The sequence below is a fragment of the Stegodyphus dumicola genome, chromosome 5, assembly GCF_044657685.1.
Source record: "Stegodyphus dumicola isolate Sdum_Otavi_A_Nest chromosome 5, ASM4465768v1".
Taxonomy (NCBI): Eukaryota; Metazoa; Arthropoda; class Arachnida; order Araneae; family Eresidae; genus Stegodyphus; species Stegodyphus dumicola.
The window spans coordinates 145,498,949-145,516,886 of NC_140772.1; the positions used below are offsets into that span (position 1 = coordinate 145,498,949).

Consider the following 17,938-nt stretch of genomic DNA (forward strand, 5'->3'; position numbering starts at 1 on the left):
TTGGGCTCAGTTTCATAGGGAAAAATCTCCCCGTAGATTTATTGCCTGACAGAATATTTTTCTACAAAGGGCGAATTGGTTGTTTTCGTTATAAGGACCTAAAGCCAAGCAGAGAAGTTAAAGAATTTGGCGTGATTTGTATGCAATAAGCGTCCACCATGAATCTCACGTAGAGTGTGATAATTTGCAAAGTTTCAGTGCCTTACTTTTCCTTACTTAATTTTTACATAAGTTGTAATAATAATAATAGTAATAATAAACAGGTGGCTTAAAAACAGAGGGAAACAATGGGGAAAATTGCAAAATAGGAGAAAAAAAGGAAACTGAAATCAAAAATGAAACAACTACAAAAAAAAAAAAAAAGGATGGAAAAAGCATCTTAGAAGATATACACGTAACGTTCTTTCTGAATCAGAAAAACCTGTATTTAAACGAGTATAAGTTTGAGAGCTTTAGATTCATTTAGGTTTTGAATCAATTACTATTTCTTACGCTTGCTAGATATTTTAAATTTCTTCAATTTTTGTATAATTTACTTACGTATTTTGTATTTTAACCTTTTCTTATTATTATCCCAGTAGAGGTAACCTTACACATCATTACATTATCTCCGAGTTTCCTCATTTAAGTCATCTTTCTCTCAGAAGAATCCCTTTGCATCGCTGGCTGCACAGGTTTCAAATTTTCTCTTGTTATTCCAAATTCGGAAAATATTGCTGGTCTATTTCGTCGTCCAGCAGAGCAGCACTAGGAGTTTTGCCACCATTTGTTTTCAATTGAAAATTTTATTCTCATTCTTCAGTTACATTCTTTAAGTTTTAATTATTTATACAGGAAGAAAGAAAGAAATCAAACACAGTAAAACAAATTAGGAAAAGAAATATCTGTTTTCTCCTATATTTATTGTTCCCTGTAATTTCTTTTGCCTGTTCCATTAAATTTATTGAAGGAAAATTTGCTAAGTTTTTCAAAATGTATTTCCTAAATCCTTATGCGAATTAAGCCTTTCTGAGCGTTTCGGCTAATGGCCGAAATCACTTTAATGGCTTTCACAATGTAATGTTTGAATATTGACAGCTGCCTATACTGAAATATTTTCTCCATTGTCCTCGAAAAAAGAAGTATTAAAGTTCCAGGAGATTTTACAATGAAGGACACACATTTCTTATTTGAAGGGCAAGAGGAAAAAATAAGATATTTTCGGATGGGAATATGTAGTATTGTAAACACCGTGTTTGTAAATTTCATCATATAGTAGCAACACTTGAGTCATAAGTAATTATGCACATATATGAGAGAGACGACATCGAGGAAAAATGAAATGGCAAAACAGGGCCGAAACAACTTTCCTGGCCGGTACAAACAACACAAAACACAAGAAAGAACGGACACCAATTATGCTTAGCACAAGAGAAATTAAAAAATAGGAACAAAATTAGACACTTATGGACCTCAAAGAAGGTGTTCGAAATTACGACCTGCACCCTGATGCAGGTATCACATCTCTCGCACATCGACCATAAGATGTTCTGGAAAATACTGTGCATCCTCAGGACTTTCCCAGCAGCTGCCACGATATGTGCCACAAGTTCCTGTTGGACTTCTAACAGGGGTTTCGTGCACGAATGTGTTGAATTACCCCGAGCGGAAGTGATAATGCAAGTGAGGTCTCGTGATCTTGCTGAACAATGCACTGGACTACCCCTACCAAACCCATGTTTAGGATACTTTCCTAAGGAACTTTCGAATACTTTCTTTGATGACAATCCAATGTTTTTGTTCTTATTTCTTAGTTTTCGCTGCGCTAAGAATAATAAAGAAATATCTTTACACTGTTCGTACCCTATTTTTCTTGTGTTGTCTCTCGTCACTATAGCGCCAGGAAAGCGTTTCCGACCATGCATTGCAATAAACGATTATATATATATATAATTTATTTCCTAAACAATATTGATTAATTGATTATATTATCTCCTATGTTTAATTAAAGTAGAATTATTTTAAAAGAGTGAATCCATACTGGTAAGTTATATTTCGAAATATGTTTTGAAGTAATTTGAAAGCAAAATGTTAATAATGTTAATAATGTTTAGCAAAATGCAAAATGTTAATAATGGGGACTAGAGTTAAATCATCATGAAGAATAAAATTTCAATTGTAAAAGGAAAATTAAAACCATGTAATCATTGTCATTGATCGGAAATTAATTGACTTTTCAATGGGAACAAACCAACTCCCATTCAACGAACAATAATTGATAAAAATACGTAAATACGAAGGTGTTTCGTCTTTACTCGAGTTATAAGTTAAAGCCGAACCGGCAATTCTAGTCAGGCCAAATATCTCCGCGAATAGAAGGGATTATGATCCAATGCTTATACTCAAAGAACTTATTCTTATGAAGCAATTTAGTCAATTCAATTTGGAGTAAAAAGCAAAATCTGTAGAGAAATTCGATATAACCCGAGTAACCGTCCCCGACACCTTCATGTTTATGCATTTGAGTTCTATATTATTTTTAAAAATTAAACATTGGAAATTCAATTTGGAGTAAAAAGCAAAATCTGTAGAGAAAGCCGATATAACCCGAGTAACCGTCCCCGACTCCTTCATGTTTATGCTTTTGAGTTCTATATTATTTGTAAAAATTAAACATTGGAAATTGTTATTATGAAATCGAATTCAAAGTAAAGTTGAAATAAACATAGAAGATTACAAAATAAGATAAATAATGCAAAGTTTGTAAAAACAAATCAAAGACAATATAAAGTAATATAAAAAAATGTAAAAAATAATATATAATAAGAACAGTGAATGTACATGAAGATATAAAGGCCAGAAAAGGTATTAAGTAACTTACATTCTTTCTAGTGGGGGAGTTGGCAAAGTATTCTCTTCATGTCTGACTCATAAGTGTTGGGTGTCCGAAAATTCTTAGCGGCAGTGGGGGCTTTGAATAATATCAGTCGGTAAGACTTGGGTGAAGTAATTTATGGTAGTGGGTTGGACTCGGAATTCTTGAGGGATGTATTATGTGGAGTTCTTATTTGAGGGAGAATGTCTGTTAAGATTTTTTTGAAAATACTAGTGAATGGAAATTAATTAATTTCTGGCTAATTGTCGTGTCGCAATGATTAAGAATTTAAGAAAGGAAAAAAGGAATTTTTCACTGTCCAAGAGCTATTAGACAGACTAAAGTCATGAAATAGGCCCATTTTTTTAGTAACAGTAGAGTAACAGCATGAGTCTGAAGACAATTAGGTTTTTACAATATATACAATTGAGTAATTACACTATATACAAATCCTTCAACTGATAGTCATCCAACTTATACCGCCTTCTCAGGTTTAGGAACAAATTATCATATCCCTATCAGTTACATGATTTAGGGTGAGTATTTAACGCCTGCTCTTTTAAGGCAATGGTTGATAAATTGAATGGGTATTAGATTATTTTTGAGAATTTTAATAAGGAGCAAAATTTCGCGTTGTAAATCTATTGTATCTGTCCATATAATTTTAATTCGTTGTATTTGATTAATTATAGTATTGTTAATTACTTTTTTGGATATGTTGGAGTTCCAATTTATTAATTTGTTAGTACTGAAATTGAAGTTTCTTGTTTTGTCAAAAAGTAAAATTTTTTTGTAGTTAATGATTTGAAGATCTAGAAAGTCTATGCTATTTTGTGAATTATTAGTTTTATTAAGTGTAAGACAATTCGGATAAATCTCGGAGTGTTCAATTTTATCAAAATTATTAATTGTAATAAGGTCATCAATATATCTGTAGGTGTGTTTGTAGTAATTTAACTCTTGTGGTTGTAGATTTTTTTCGAAGTTAAAGTCTTTGACAAATAAAAAGATATTACAGATCGAGGTGCTGGAATGTAAGCCCATTGGAAATCCTCTGACTTGTTTAAAAATTTGATTTTGAAACTTGATGTAGTTATGAAAAAGTGTGCATTTTAGGTAGGTTTCCCATTTGTCAAGAGTCATGATATTGAGCATATCAGGGAAGAGTTTAGTTAGATCAAGTAGACTGGTATAGATTTCTTCTAGAGGAAGTGAGGTATATAAGTTTTCAAAGTCATAGCAATTAATGTTTTGGATGTTAATGGTTTGAATAGTATTAATGACAGGAGTGTTATTATGAATGATCCAGGATTGTTATGATTAGTGTTACAATCATTGAAAATAAATTTACAGATTTTATTAAGTTGAATTGAAAAATAATAGTCTACATTTTTCTTGTAATTTATTAGTTCCATTAGCAATAAATCTGAATTTTAATTGTGTTTTATGGAATTTGGGAATCGCATAAAGATTAGTAAATCTGTTGTAGTTTGCATTGAAAGTAATATTGAGTTTCTTATGAAAAGTTTTAAACCTGTTTATTATAGATGTTTCTGTAAGGTTGGCTAATTGATAAGTAGTCGCGTTGAGAAGTTCTTTATGAATAATTTCTGCGTAGAATTGTTTTCATATAATGCTAAAGTTATTAGTTGTTTAACTATTTTTGTAATAGTAAAGAGCTGTTTTAATTTTTTAATATCTGATGTAAGTTGCGACCAATTCAGTGTACTTTTAAACTTGAGGTGACTGATTTCGGTGGATATGCGTTGAAGAATTTTGGCTTTCCATTTTTATAAGGTATCTATGGGTAAATTCAGTTGATAGCTTGCTTTAACTATAACTTTGTTGATGTTGTTTTCGAAAGTCTTGTAACAGAAATTTGTAGTCATGTTTCTGACTGGTCTAAATTTTGTACCATAACTCATTAGTGTTTTAAGTTGATGGTTCTGTATGATATTCAGGTTGCCAGTAATTATGCGCTGGTGATGAGAATCCACGTAATTGCTGTAAATTGGTGTCTTACAATGTCATTCTGCTGTTTCATCTATTTCATGGTGGTTAGTCAGCAAGTTGCTTAAGGTCCTTTGATATTTAAATGCAACCATAGTTAATGTATCAACTGCGGGGAAGTAATCTTTACAATCTCTGATGATTCTTGAGAAATGAATATTGTCAAACTGCGGATGTAGAAAATTGACTTTAAAATAAATTTTGCGTTGAGTGAGACTATTAGAGAGTCCGAAAAAACTAAAATCGAGAATCATGTCTTTAATGATTTGTGTGTCGTCGTAGCTTTATTGAATGAATTTTTTTAGTTTGATAAGGAATTTATTAGTACAGGAGTGTAACAGTTGAGAGGTTTCTTGGGAAAGTTGTCTGAGTCAAAGAAACATTTCAATTGTTTTTTCAATGCAAATGTATCCAAAGTGGATAAAAATCTCGCATTATTTTTTATTTTGCTTCCTCTTATTCCTCTCTGCGTTTTGTTGCTGTAGTGCTTAAATTGGCTGAAAATAGACTTCTTAGAAGTATCTCTATGACTATGTATATAAGTGTTAAGTCCATATGGATAAAGTGAACGTTGTTTTAGTATATAGAGAGATTCCTGAAAAATTCGTGTTTTGTGATTGGGTATTATATCTAGTATCTGAAGTTGAATAGAGTTGAAGTCATGGTGTTTAAAGTGCTCTAATTCTGCTGTATTGAGTTGTGATGGTGTACTTATTTTAATGCTATTTTTTGTGCGTTGAATGTTTTGATTTAAGCTCTATGGTTATTGATTCGAAAGTTAAGATTGTTTTTAGTCTGTCCTATATATTTTATATGTCAAGTGCCGCATGTAATCATGTAAATACAGTTAAATGTTTTTCATAAAAATTGTATTTTGGGTTTATCTGTAGCAGGCATGGCGTTAAATTTTCAAGTTTTTCATCTAGTGGAATGACATTAAATGATTTCAATTTCAGATAAACTAGCAAGATATAAAAGTAAGGAGGCTGCTAACCTTCAATACAGTAAAGTTTTTGTATAAGAACTTTATAAAACTTAAAAATTAAAATATTAAGAAAGAAGAATGGTGGTAATATATAAAGTGGGTACATTAGGCAAGCGATAAATAGCGCTAATAGCTGCTATTTAGCATATCCAATGTTGTATGATCTTAAATTCATTAAGTGAGAAAAGAAGTTACAATTACTTGCGCAATTGCTGCAAAGTTAGTTAATAATAATTTATTTCCTAAACAATATTGATTAATTGATTATATTATCTCCTAAGTTTAATTAAAGTAGAATTATTTTAAAAGAGTGAATCCATACTGGTAAGTTATATTTCGAAAGATGTTTTGAAGTAATTTGAAAGCAAAATGTTAATAATGTTTTAACGGGGACTAGAGTTAAATCATCATGAAGAATAAAATTTCAATTGTAAAAGGAAAATCATATATATATATATATATATATAAAATCTTTATATATATATATATATATATGTTACCGTGAAAGACCGAAATTGGAGAATGTCGACTTTCACCGGAGAATGTCAACATTCACCAAATACGTCGGTGAAAGATCGAATATTGCATTACATTCTTGTACATTCGGACCCTCACCGGTGTATGTCGACACTCACGGATGTGTTCTGGTGTAGGTTGAAAAGAGAGGAGTATATGTACACGCTGTCATTGCAAAAGGAAGTGTTCCACAAATAAATGCTGTCGTAAAAGCAAGGGCCTCTTGTGCAATTGAAAGTGTCATAAGAGTTTAAGTTTTTGCAATAAATAAGATTTGAATCACGTAATTTTGTAAGTTTTAAACTTCTATTATTTTCCTTTCGCATTTTGAATGTACAGTGTGTTTTAAGTTCTTACATTCTTAAGTTCTTAATTTAAGTGCGTTTTTTCGTGACCGAATTACAGAGAAAATATAATATTCTTATGTGTTCAACATTCACCATTAGTAGATGGTGAATGTGGACATTTACCGGTGTAAGTCAGAAATAAGAGTATTTGGAAAATATTTCGGACATACAACAAGCGACTATGTGAATGTTGACATTCACCGGTGAAAGTCGACATTCTCCAGATTTCGGCGTTTCACCATAACATATATACGATAAACGTATATATATAGATATATATGTAAATGTGTGTGTGTGTGAATTAATGTTAGGAATTCTGATCGCACATATTGATCTATAATACAGAGCAAATTTGGCAGATGAATAAGATAAAATATTCAGATTTATTTCAATTCATATTTGCGGCTCCAATTCATTTGAAATTCTAAACCTACCTATTTCTAGAATATTTATATTTCTCATATTGTTGAAATAGGAAGAAAGTAGCACGACGTCGTGTCAGCGGTGACAGAGATAGAAAAAAATGTGCATAGTTCGACAACATTGTGGCTTAGTAAGAGAAATATTTGATTCAGGAAATTTAAATTCCCGCTTAGCTAGGTCATCATCTTTATGTAAATCATGTGATGGGGATATATATATCTACATAAATATATTTTAATTAATTAATTTTTATTTTTTAATTTTCTATTAATTCAAAATTATTTAATATTATATATTAAAAAAATAATTACAATGAAAAGTTGGAATCTGGAAATTTTTATTATGTTTGATGAGTACATTCTCTAAACTCGAGCTAAATAAATCATAAATCTCTGTAAATCTAGAAATATATAGTCTAACAGAAACAGATGAAGAGAACAATTTATATTAGATTTGTTCCGAATAGAGTATAGGATGGATTTCAGTGTTTACGTAATTTGTTTTACATACATATATATTATTATTTATAAACATAAAGTCCTTTTTGTCTTTGTTACTCTAATTATATCAACTATTTGACATTCAACAACTAACTTCATAACAACTTCTCATTCACAAATTTTACAAACTGGCCGTTTAAACACGTGTATTTTGTATATTAGCTTTCTGTTTAGATATTTCATTAGTTAATGCAATAACGTTTCCTCATAATCAAAAGGTATGACAATAAATTTGAATTCTTCACAATAGGATTTTCCATCTTAAACATTTATAATATATTTTTGTAATGAAGGAATGAAAAAAACATTAAGCATTATAAATCTGAAAACGTATTATTTTCCAGACCAGCGTTTTTGTCAAAAAATTATTAAAGGTATAATTAAACTGGACCTGAAACATTATGTTTTGTTTTATTATTTTTTCCGAAAAGACTTACGTCTCCGACACGTATTGCAATCTTAAACATTGGGGATCCAATTCTTCTAGTAGTTGATCACTGTAGTATATTCCTGCTTCTCCTTCTTCTTCTTCAAATATACGTCGATAATTATTTGCGCTGAAATATTTTTATTTTATTAAATATATATGTTCATATGTTTGAATTCATTAATTTAATAAATGATTACTTATACGTTTTTTGTCAAAAGTAGTAAGTTACAGTTTGCGAGCATTTTTACAGATTGTCAAAGATTTTTAAACGCTCAATGTTCCACGAAGAAAATATCTTTACTTATTCAAAATCTTTTAAAAACAATAAATATGGAAATGAATATTCCTCTTATTAGCCTAAATTCCATTATGAGAATATACAGGTATAATAGGAAATGAAGCTGCTGGCACCAACAGCTCAGGATGCCATATTAAAAGGTCTGATTGACATCTATCATCTCAAATCAAACCATGCAATCAGGAAAAAATTTTCCAAACACGTTTTAATAAAATAACAAACAGGATGGGACGAGACAGATACAAGAAGATTGCTCGACGGTTACCTCCCGCAAGTATCCCTATAAAGAATAAATTTTTTTCTCCAATTAGATTGGCAACAAGTCATGGAAAGTTCCCATTTTATTACCAGAGATTCTTAAGAAGCACGTAAAATGCGAGCGCGAAAAACCTGCAAATCTAGCAAAATTTAAGCTTTATAAATGGCACACTTTCTTACTTTCCCTTCTTAGAAAAGATAACCAGGATTTGCATCAAAAATTCCAGAGAAACGTTTTTCTACAATATGAAGTATGTGTCTGCACTTCAACAATTTATGAAATATATTATTGAAAGTGAAGGAACCGTGATTATAAGTATCTAGTAATATTACAAAAGTGAATAATCATATATTTAAGAACAAGAAAATTTTTTAAACGGTGGCTTCCGTTGACCATGCTGATCAAATTTCCAGTCGAGCTCAATTAATCAATGTTTGGGATCTCAACCTGATGGCTGCGTATGCTGAGTCGATGACTGATCATTCATTTGGACAATTTCCGCACAGGATTAAAAATTGCCTTTCTACAGACTTCTTCACTTAACGGGCCATGCGTTCAAAACACAGATTTACACGTTAACTGAAATGTATAAAAAAATTAGCGAAAACAAAAAAAGTATTTAAACGCACAATATCTCTTCGGATCTTCCTATGTTCCTGATTATTACATCTGCTGAAAACAATTTAATACGTTTAAATGCAATTACATTTCATTGAAGTGATCTATTAATTGTTTAACAGTTTTCTGCTGTTGACTTCAATAAATTTATGATGTTTGGTATTTCATTTGTTTCCAGCAACACCTAGTCTCCTTTGCAAAGAAAATTAATATTAACTTTTGTAATTAAGAAATGATTTAGATGAAAAATTAAATTGGACTGGAGGTAATGTCTCGGTTGTTTTCGTTAAAAAAAGTTGGTGCTTTCTTAATTCAAAAAATATCTCCATATATATACATAACATACATGTAATTAATTTACACACTTAAAAAAAGTATTCTTCACATGGTATCTTCAAATGGGTAGATACGATAGCTGAAAAACAAGTGTCGGACTAAAGCGGAGCTGCAAAGAGCGATTTGTTGTACTGATACTTCCGTTTATATAATTCTTGTTATTCGATGCATGTAGTTTTGTTGAAATTCGTGTTACAAATTGCTTTATTCTCTGATGTAAAAGGAATTATCCCAAATTTTATTTAGAAGATTTAAATAACGGTTTTGATCACAATACGCGGCAGTTACTAGAAAAATATCTGGATCAGTGACTATTTGACGTCATTTAAAACGCTTAATTACAGGGCCGTAGTACAATTCACAACCGGCCCCAACCCCACGGGTATAGCGATATACAATAGTGACGTGATCGAAGATTCTTTGGAAATAATCGCTGTCATCGAATGACATGCATATTCTATTTAAGTAATCATAGTCATCAGCTTTTAATATTCGTTGTAAATAATCATTGTCATCGAATAATCATTGTAAAGAATCATTCTCATCGGATAATCATCGAAAATAATCTTTGTCGTTACATAAAGGGGCATAGTAGCTGATGTATAAAGATTTGTACTCAAATTCTCATCAAAACAATCGAATATGTATTGCAATTTATCATATGATCATTATTTACAGCAATGATTCTTAAATGTCTTCGACCTACGGCTCCTAATGACGCCGAGGAAAACTTGCGCAAATGTGACAAAAAGAATATTTAAAAATACAATAAAAGCTTGAAAGGTAATAAAAATGCCTGAATTTAATTTCCTTTTATTTAAATGAAGCTTAATGTTTTGAAGGAATTTGAATATTGTACACACGAATCAACAATATAAATATCTGTGGATTTTTGCCTCCTTGTTTTTTAATTCGTAACATCATATCTCCGGAACGAGGAGTTTGAGTTTGGAAGGAGGTACCCCCGGATTTCAAAACTTCTTGGTAAAACTTTCCGACTATTGTTATCTTCCTACGACTATCACTCGAGATATTATATAAAATTTCGGAAAACGGTAATTTTTCGTATTTATTTTTCCAAGTAGCCGAAGTCTAGCGCACTGGACATCAAAATGCTTTACTTGGAAAAATGTTGGCCGTTCTCACTTTCAAATCGTAGAGTTTGTTTAAGAGATATTTTTAAGTTAAAAAAAATATGAAATAAATAGTATTGCCAAACGTGAAACTTATTGTTATTATTATTTACGGTCATATTCTGAAGTTGAAGAAAGCACGTGATTCCATATAACGTCATTGTATGTCGAAAATCTTTCGTTAATATCAGTATTTTAAATGAATAGCTGTTTTTGGCAACTTTTATGTTTCACCTTTGGATACGTGACACGATATGCTATCGCTACGTTAATTCCTTTATTGAGATTTTGAAAATTTGTTATATTGAAATAAATTTAAATCATAACCTCCAATGTATTACCTGAAGGGTCAAAGGTCTTTGTTTCCTGAGTTGGCAAGAAAAATGTATTTACGAATCGCTGGTTGCTTGGAAAGAATGAATACATTTTCTTCATAATGAAATGTTTCTATGCATTTTATGCTATTCTAAATTTATTTATAAAAATTTAATTTCTTTTATTGTATACTTACTTTCTGAGTAGAAGTTTAAACATCTGTAGATATTTAACGTATTTTAGATGCAATGTTACTTTACTACAGTTAAATAAATTTTTTTTCCAATTTACTAAAATGTCTGAACGCAAGAAGAGAGCACAAATGGTACAGCGAGCTACAGAAAAATGAAGTAAAAAACACTAGGAGACTCAACAGGCAAGTACAATAAAATTTGCGAGCTTCAAAAATGAATGAAGACACAACTAGAAACTCAGCAGGCAAGCATAGTGACAAGACAGCTTACTCATTCAAGAAACTGAAGAAGAAACGAATAGGAGTTCCAGCAGACAAGCAGCAACTCAAGAAACTTCGCGTGCTCAAACTGTATCAGAAACTAGTAGAAAACACAAAAGACATTCAGAAAACCAAGAAACACTGCGTGCTCCGGAAAGGGAAGCAGAAGGGAAACGGAGGCCCATTAGGCAAGTGGAACGTCAACAGACCATGCGCGATGAATAGAAGAAGTAGCAAGTAAACGAAGGATACAAGACTCTCCGCGTCAGCGTCAGATTCGACAGGAAATAACAGAACAGCTCAAGAACCTATATAAACAACTCAAGACGCTGCAGTTTACGGACAATTTTTGTTCGAAGTGGCAGAGCGTATACGAGGGAACAAGCTTCTCATGAACGCATCAAGACATACACGTAGTACTCTTCACAATGCAGGAAGTTTACTTTGAGCAACACACTGTATACATAGAGCTCGTAGACATATATAGTAAAGATTTTGCTTTGGCAACAGCCCTCTAGTAAAATGTATGAAGTTTATATTAGCATCTCACAATACCTGAACGAAATTTTTCTATTTACTTCTTCATTTACAATTTTCTGAAATTTTTTATCAGTAATCCTGTCTATATAATATAGATATCAAAATCAGAAAAATTTAATTAATTATCTTTAAATGTATCTAAGTAATGAATACTTCGCCCCTGTTCATACCGAAAAAACATGATGTAATTGTAGATAGCTAGAAAGTAAAATGTATTCAGCAGGCTGTGCAGCAAGCGACATCTATAAATGGTCATAAAACAATAATGTTATATAATGTTATATACTGGCAGAGTTTTAAATTAAGAACATATACATCAGTGTTTTAATAATAAGAATTTTGCATCAAATTGCAAAACAAATATCTTAACTTCTGTCTTTTCATGCATAAGAGTTCAGCATTCGGAAAATTATATTTTCGTAAATGGTTTAGCAAAAATAACGAAAATTATTGCCCTGAGAAATGGATATGCTTGGTATGAATCCGAATTACGCCAAGACTACCCGTCAACGGTTGTTTTGAACACGCCCTTAATGAATATATATAACCCTTAAAAAACGTAAAGTGAGTGAATCTACTATCCGAGTGTGTCTTTATATCTTGAGTATTTAAGAAATGCATTTATCTATCTGGATAAAGCTAACGCTATTGCCTGAATAACAACGTTTATTTAACACTTGATATTACCAACTTCATATATATCTTGAAATAAAACATAAATTTCCTAATCAGATACTACCAATTGCAGAAAAAATACAAAAATAATGGAATTTCTAATAACACTACAAGTAACATACCGAGGAATAAATTGCGCAGCAAAACTGATGCAATCTACAATATATATACCAAAAAATTTATGTACCGCAATAGAAATGCAAAAGAATGAGAAATGAAACTATCATGAGATTTATAATGAATAATTTACCATAAACTATTGATATATGTTAATAAATATATGCTTTTAATACTATTTATTTAAATATGCTGAAACTTTCATAATATTCATTACTTACGAACGCTTTTTCATCCATCGAAACATAGCACAAGCCATTCTCAATTCAGTGCTGGTGCACGTCAATAAAATAAGGATAAATCCAAATTTTTACAAAAAATCAATCGCCTTGACTCGTTTCTCAGAAAACGTATGTCTACAAATGCAGTATTAATATATCACATCAATATAATTCGGGATCATAAAATCTCCAAACAACGCATTAAACGCAAAAAATCGCATTAAGGCAGAATGAAGAATTTTCACTCTTACAATGGCTTTTACAACAATATACAATAGAATCTAATTTCTAAACTAAGTGTTCATTGTTACACCATATTTAATTTTTGGGGAATCTTTCATGGTTGTTCAGTAATTCTAACTGTTAACTGGTATAAAAAGAATTATGATTTCATATATATGCACAGACTTATATATGTATTATATTAACACGTATCTGTAGTAACATACATCATCTTATATTATATGTATTCGCATAATTCTAAATTAATTATACTAGTCAACATAATTTGTATATTGATAGCAGCACAGTTTTAAAATTATTTATTACTATCTGCTTGCTAACAATTATATAATTACGCAGAGTGGTACCTCGACATACGTGTTTAATTCGTTTCGTAACTTTGCTCGTATGTCAAATTGCTCGTATCTCAAAGCAATTTTCCACATTGAAATTAATCGAAATCCCATTAATCCGTTCCAGATCCCAAAACACGACCTCAGTTGTTTGTTAAGTGTTTTTAAGTAAGAATCAAAAACAAGAAGAAACATTTATTTATAAATAACAAATACATATTCTATAAAAACATAATTAAAAGAAAAAGTGAAGTGCCTACGGAAGAGCTTAATTTTTGTCACTGGTCTTCGCTTTTTTCGTCATGATCTGCTTATTTCCACCCGCAGATCATTTAAAAAAACTTTCCAAGGAGGTTTGTTTCTTCTTCCGTGTCAAGGATGCACGGCTAGTTGCAACGTTTTCGCGGTGATTTTTATCCACGCACTCTACAACTTTCTCCCACATTCCCAAGACCTGTTTTATATCTCTTGTAGCGATAACCTCCTCCACCTCTGGCTCCTCTTCAAAACTAATTTTTCGTTAACACAACGTATGCTGCTGCAAATACAGATCGTGTAACTCCTCGGTTGTCAGCTCCTGAGACTGTTGTTCGACGAGTTCGTTCACATCTCTCCCATCCACCTCCAGACTCATGGATTTTCCCAGAGAAACAAGCTCCTCTACCTATGCGACTTTGGGTTCCAATCCTTCGAAGGCCCTTTCAGCAACAGCCTCAGGCCACAGTTTTTCCGTGCAGAGGTTAAGGTCCTCGTTGTAACACCCAGCCAGGCCTGATCAATAATTCCTAGGCATATGACGATCTTAAAGTGGCCTTTCCAGAACTCTCGAAGGGTAAGGTTTGTGTTCTCCGTCACCTCAAAGCAGCCCCAAAAAATGTGCTTGGTGTACAATTTCTTAAAATTAGAAATCACCTGCTGATCCATCGTCTGCAGGATAGGAGTGGTGTTGGGTGGTAGGTAGGGAACTTTTATATACTTGAACTATTAGAGTAAATCAACTTCGTGATTTGGTGGGTGAGTAGGGGCATTGTCGAGGAAGAGAAGGGCTTGCATGGGTAGGTTGTTTTTCTGTGGGTATTTTTTAACAGAAGGGCCAAACACCAGGTTTATCCACTTCACAAAGAATTTCCTGGTGACCCAAGCCTTCGGATTTGTCATCCACATACCTGGCAGATTTTCTTTTGAAATATTATATGACTTAAAGACTCTGGGATTTTCCGAATGGTATACTAGCAGAGGCTTGATTTTACAGTCGCCAATCTCATTGGCGCAAATTACTAGAGTTAATCTATCCTTCATGGGTTTGTGACCTGGCATCGTCTTCTGCTCTGCCGTTATGTAAGTTCTATTCGCCATCCTTTTCTAGAAAAATACTGTATCGTCACAGTTAAAGACTTGCTGGCGGGATGTATGCTTTGGCTAGTATCAGTTCGGAAAACATTTTGATGTGAACCTCAGCTGCCTTCACATCGGAACTTGCTGCCTCACCATGTCTGAGGACGGAGTGAATGCCGGTCCTTTTCCTAAAGATGTCAAGCCAGCCCTACTGGATTTAAACAAGTCTTCCGATTCCTCATTTTTAGAAGTGTGTGGGATCTTCTTTAGCAAATAACCGTAAATTGCTCGTGCCTTCTCACATATGAAGCTTTATGTTAAGGTTCCTCCTTGAAGCTGCTCCTCTCTCACCCACCCCATCAGTAGTTTCTCCATCTATTCACGGAGAGAGGTCCAGAGTTTAGACATTATTTTATCGGCCTTAGATGGCGTTATACCCTTTATCAACTCCTTTTTTTTAAGCACAGTACATATCATTGATGTGCTACGACCGTACATCATCGCCAAGTCAATTACTCGCACACCTTGCTCATGGTTTTCTATGATTTCACGCTGTAATTGAATAGACATCATCTTATTCTTTGTACCCATGGTTATAAAAATAAATATGATAATGTTTTCTAAATGTACAAAAAGCAAAAAGCGCCAACCCAGCTTATCAAATATGCTTCCAAAACGAGGGAAACAAGCACACAGACTGAGATCTTGTCTGAGGTGGGAGAAACTGTTAGACGCTGCATCTAAATATAAATAACCATCGTCTTCACTGCCGAAACCCTCTAAACTATTCCATAAATCACTATCATATCAGCTATAAAATCGTCATTAGCCAAATCTATATCATCATCAAAATCATCTAAATATTCCTCACCACACAAAACACATCATGATTTTAAACCATCGTATCTCTATCACCATCGTCAGAATAAAATAAACCACCATCACACAAATCACATCATCATTCCATACTAATCAATCGAAACTATATATCATATACACCATCATCATTGAAGTCGTCAAATAATAAAATCACCTGAATACAAAGTACTATCACCTAAAGTTTTATTACCATCATACTCATTTAATCACATTCTTCATCACTATAACATATAATCACGATAACTTAAATAAAAAATCATCAGCAGTTAGTATAAATCCTCATCCTTAAAATACCAGCTAAATTATTTAAATCATCATCATTTAAATCAAGATTTTTTTGGTGTTTCGCTAGTATAACATCAAAACGAACCAGTTTCATTTAGGTACAGACATGTACAGGTAAAAGTGTTGGAGCTTCATTAAAGATTGCACAAGTATACATCCCAATAACTAACCGAATACAGCACGGAGGGAAGGCCAGAAGAGGAAGAATCCTACTGTTAGTTCTTTAAAGAGAGATTTAGAAGTTAGTTTTTAAGTGAGGAGGACAAAAAGGGAGAACGGGTTATAGAAGAAATGAAGAAATCTAGAAAAAGGTTCATTAGAAAGTAGTAATAATATTGTAGTGGCTAAATCAATTATTAGCCCACCGGATGAGTCCAGATCTCGAAACTTTGTGCTGCTGGGAAAGGAGGGAAATCTAATAAAACAAGTTTTATATCAAGCTTGTACAGAATACCAGCAGCTTAGCTGCCAGCCTTCGTCTGGCTTTTAAATGTACCGGGAAAATGGCTGAAAGAAACACCAATTTTTAAACTTGAAAACAGCGTAGAATTTTACTCTGCAGAACGACTTCATAAAAAAAAAGTTATTACGTATAACAAAATTACCATGAAATAAGCAATATCCCTTAATACAAATATTAATGATCTTAATAAATAAATTAACCAACTTCCCTTTGCAAAATCTTAAGAACTCAAATGGTATAAAGGAGGTTAAGAACTTTATTTCCTAAAAAAATCACTCAAAACTTTTCAGTATCTTAAAATCAGTGAAATGAGCAACAAAGAACACAAAAGAATACAAAAATCAAAAAAATTCTGGAAAGCAAAGTATAATTAATGATAATGCAAAGTATAATTAATGATATCCCTTGTAATGTTGCGCGCTTCCAACCTGCACGCAACAATAGTGGTGACTGCTAACAACTGGAAAGTAGACAAATTCTTGAGAAGGGTTTAAATCCCTTTTTATTCAACTTTAGAAATTACAAATGCGTGCTCTTGACGCTCGCAAACTACGCCGACCCGGCGGTAAAATAAAAATAAAAAACTAAAAAAAGAATAATAACATGTGACTAACTACGAGGCTCTCTATACGTAACTAACCTCACCGCGTTCTAAGATACCGCTGATAATTCAGCAAACTTCTGAATATTACGTTGAAAAATTAACAACAAGAACTTAAACGCGTGGTTCTTCAATTTCTAACTAGCCACCTCCACGCTCGTGCAGCAAGAAACACACTTTCGAACTCGTTTCCCTTCTATTTAACTCAGATTACTTCCGCTGACAATTTGAATCCTTTGCGCGTTCTACTAAAATTTACATACTCTGGCATTGGCAATTCCAGGGGAAAGTAAGGCTTAACAGGAAAGATAGTTTAAACTTAAAATAAATATTAGTTAAAATAAATATAAACCCTACATTTCCCGCTGCCAGAATTTGGAAAACTTGGAAGCAGGTCCTAGAAACGACCTATTGGAAAGTTTCCACAATTCTGATCTAAATTTTAAGAGCCTCGTTGACATAAAAAAAATCTGTTATCTCACAAAAGGTAGAACAAATTTCTGTAGATACTTATTTAATTCTCTCTTCTTACAGCAACCTTTCCCGGACTTCAGCAATCAATCTGTTCTCTTCCTTCCAGTATCTGGAAGGAATAAGTATCAGTATCTTTCTAAATACATTATAATTTACACTTTCTTGACACTGAATAAGTTTTTGTTTTTGAACGATTTATTTTCCTTAGTTACTGCTTAATTCACATTCATTCAAGTATTCAAACATGAATTTAACTTTACCCTGGCTCTCCACCATGTGAGGAGTCAAACGGGAA

The 17,938-nt window shown here is 32.4% G+C and overlaps 1 protein-coding gene and 1 pseudogene across 4 annotated transcripts in view; one reads left to right on the forward strand and one right to left on the reverse strand.

The window, feature by feature from the left end:
- LOC146997269 (cullin-5-like) overlaps positions 1 to 17,938 on the forward strand; it is a 572,661-nt pseudogene that overhangs the window by 382,104 nt on the left and 172,619 nt on the right. The window lies entirely within an intron of this gene.
- The window catches only part of LOC146997274 (uncharacterized), a 114,379-nt gene that overhangs the window by 1,097 nt on the left and 95,344 nt on the right, over positions 1 to 17,938 (reverse strand). Inside the window, exon 3 of one of the 3 annotated variants that reach the window (XR_015040957.1) lies at positions 8,176 to 8,192. The exons of the other annotated variants lie outside the window; for them this stretch is intronic. The gene's annotated coding sequence lies outside the window, so the exon portion shown is untranslated. Of the gene's footprint in view, positions 1 to 8,175; positions 8,193 to 17,938 lie in introns of those variants that run through there. 3 annotated transcript variants of the gene reach the window in all.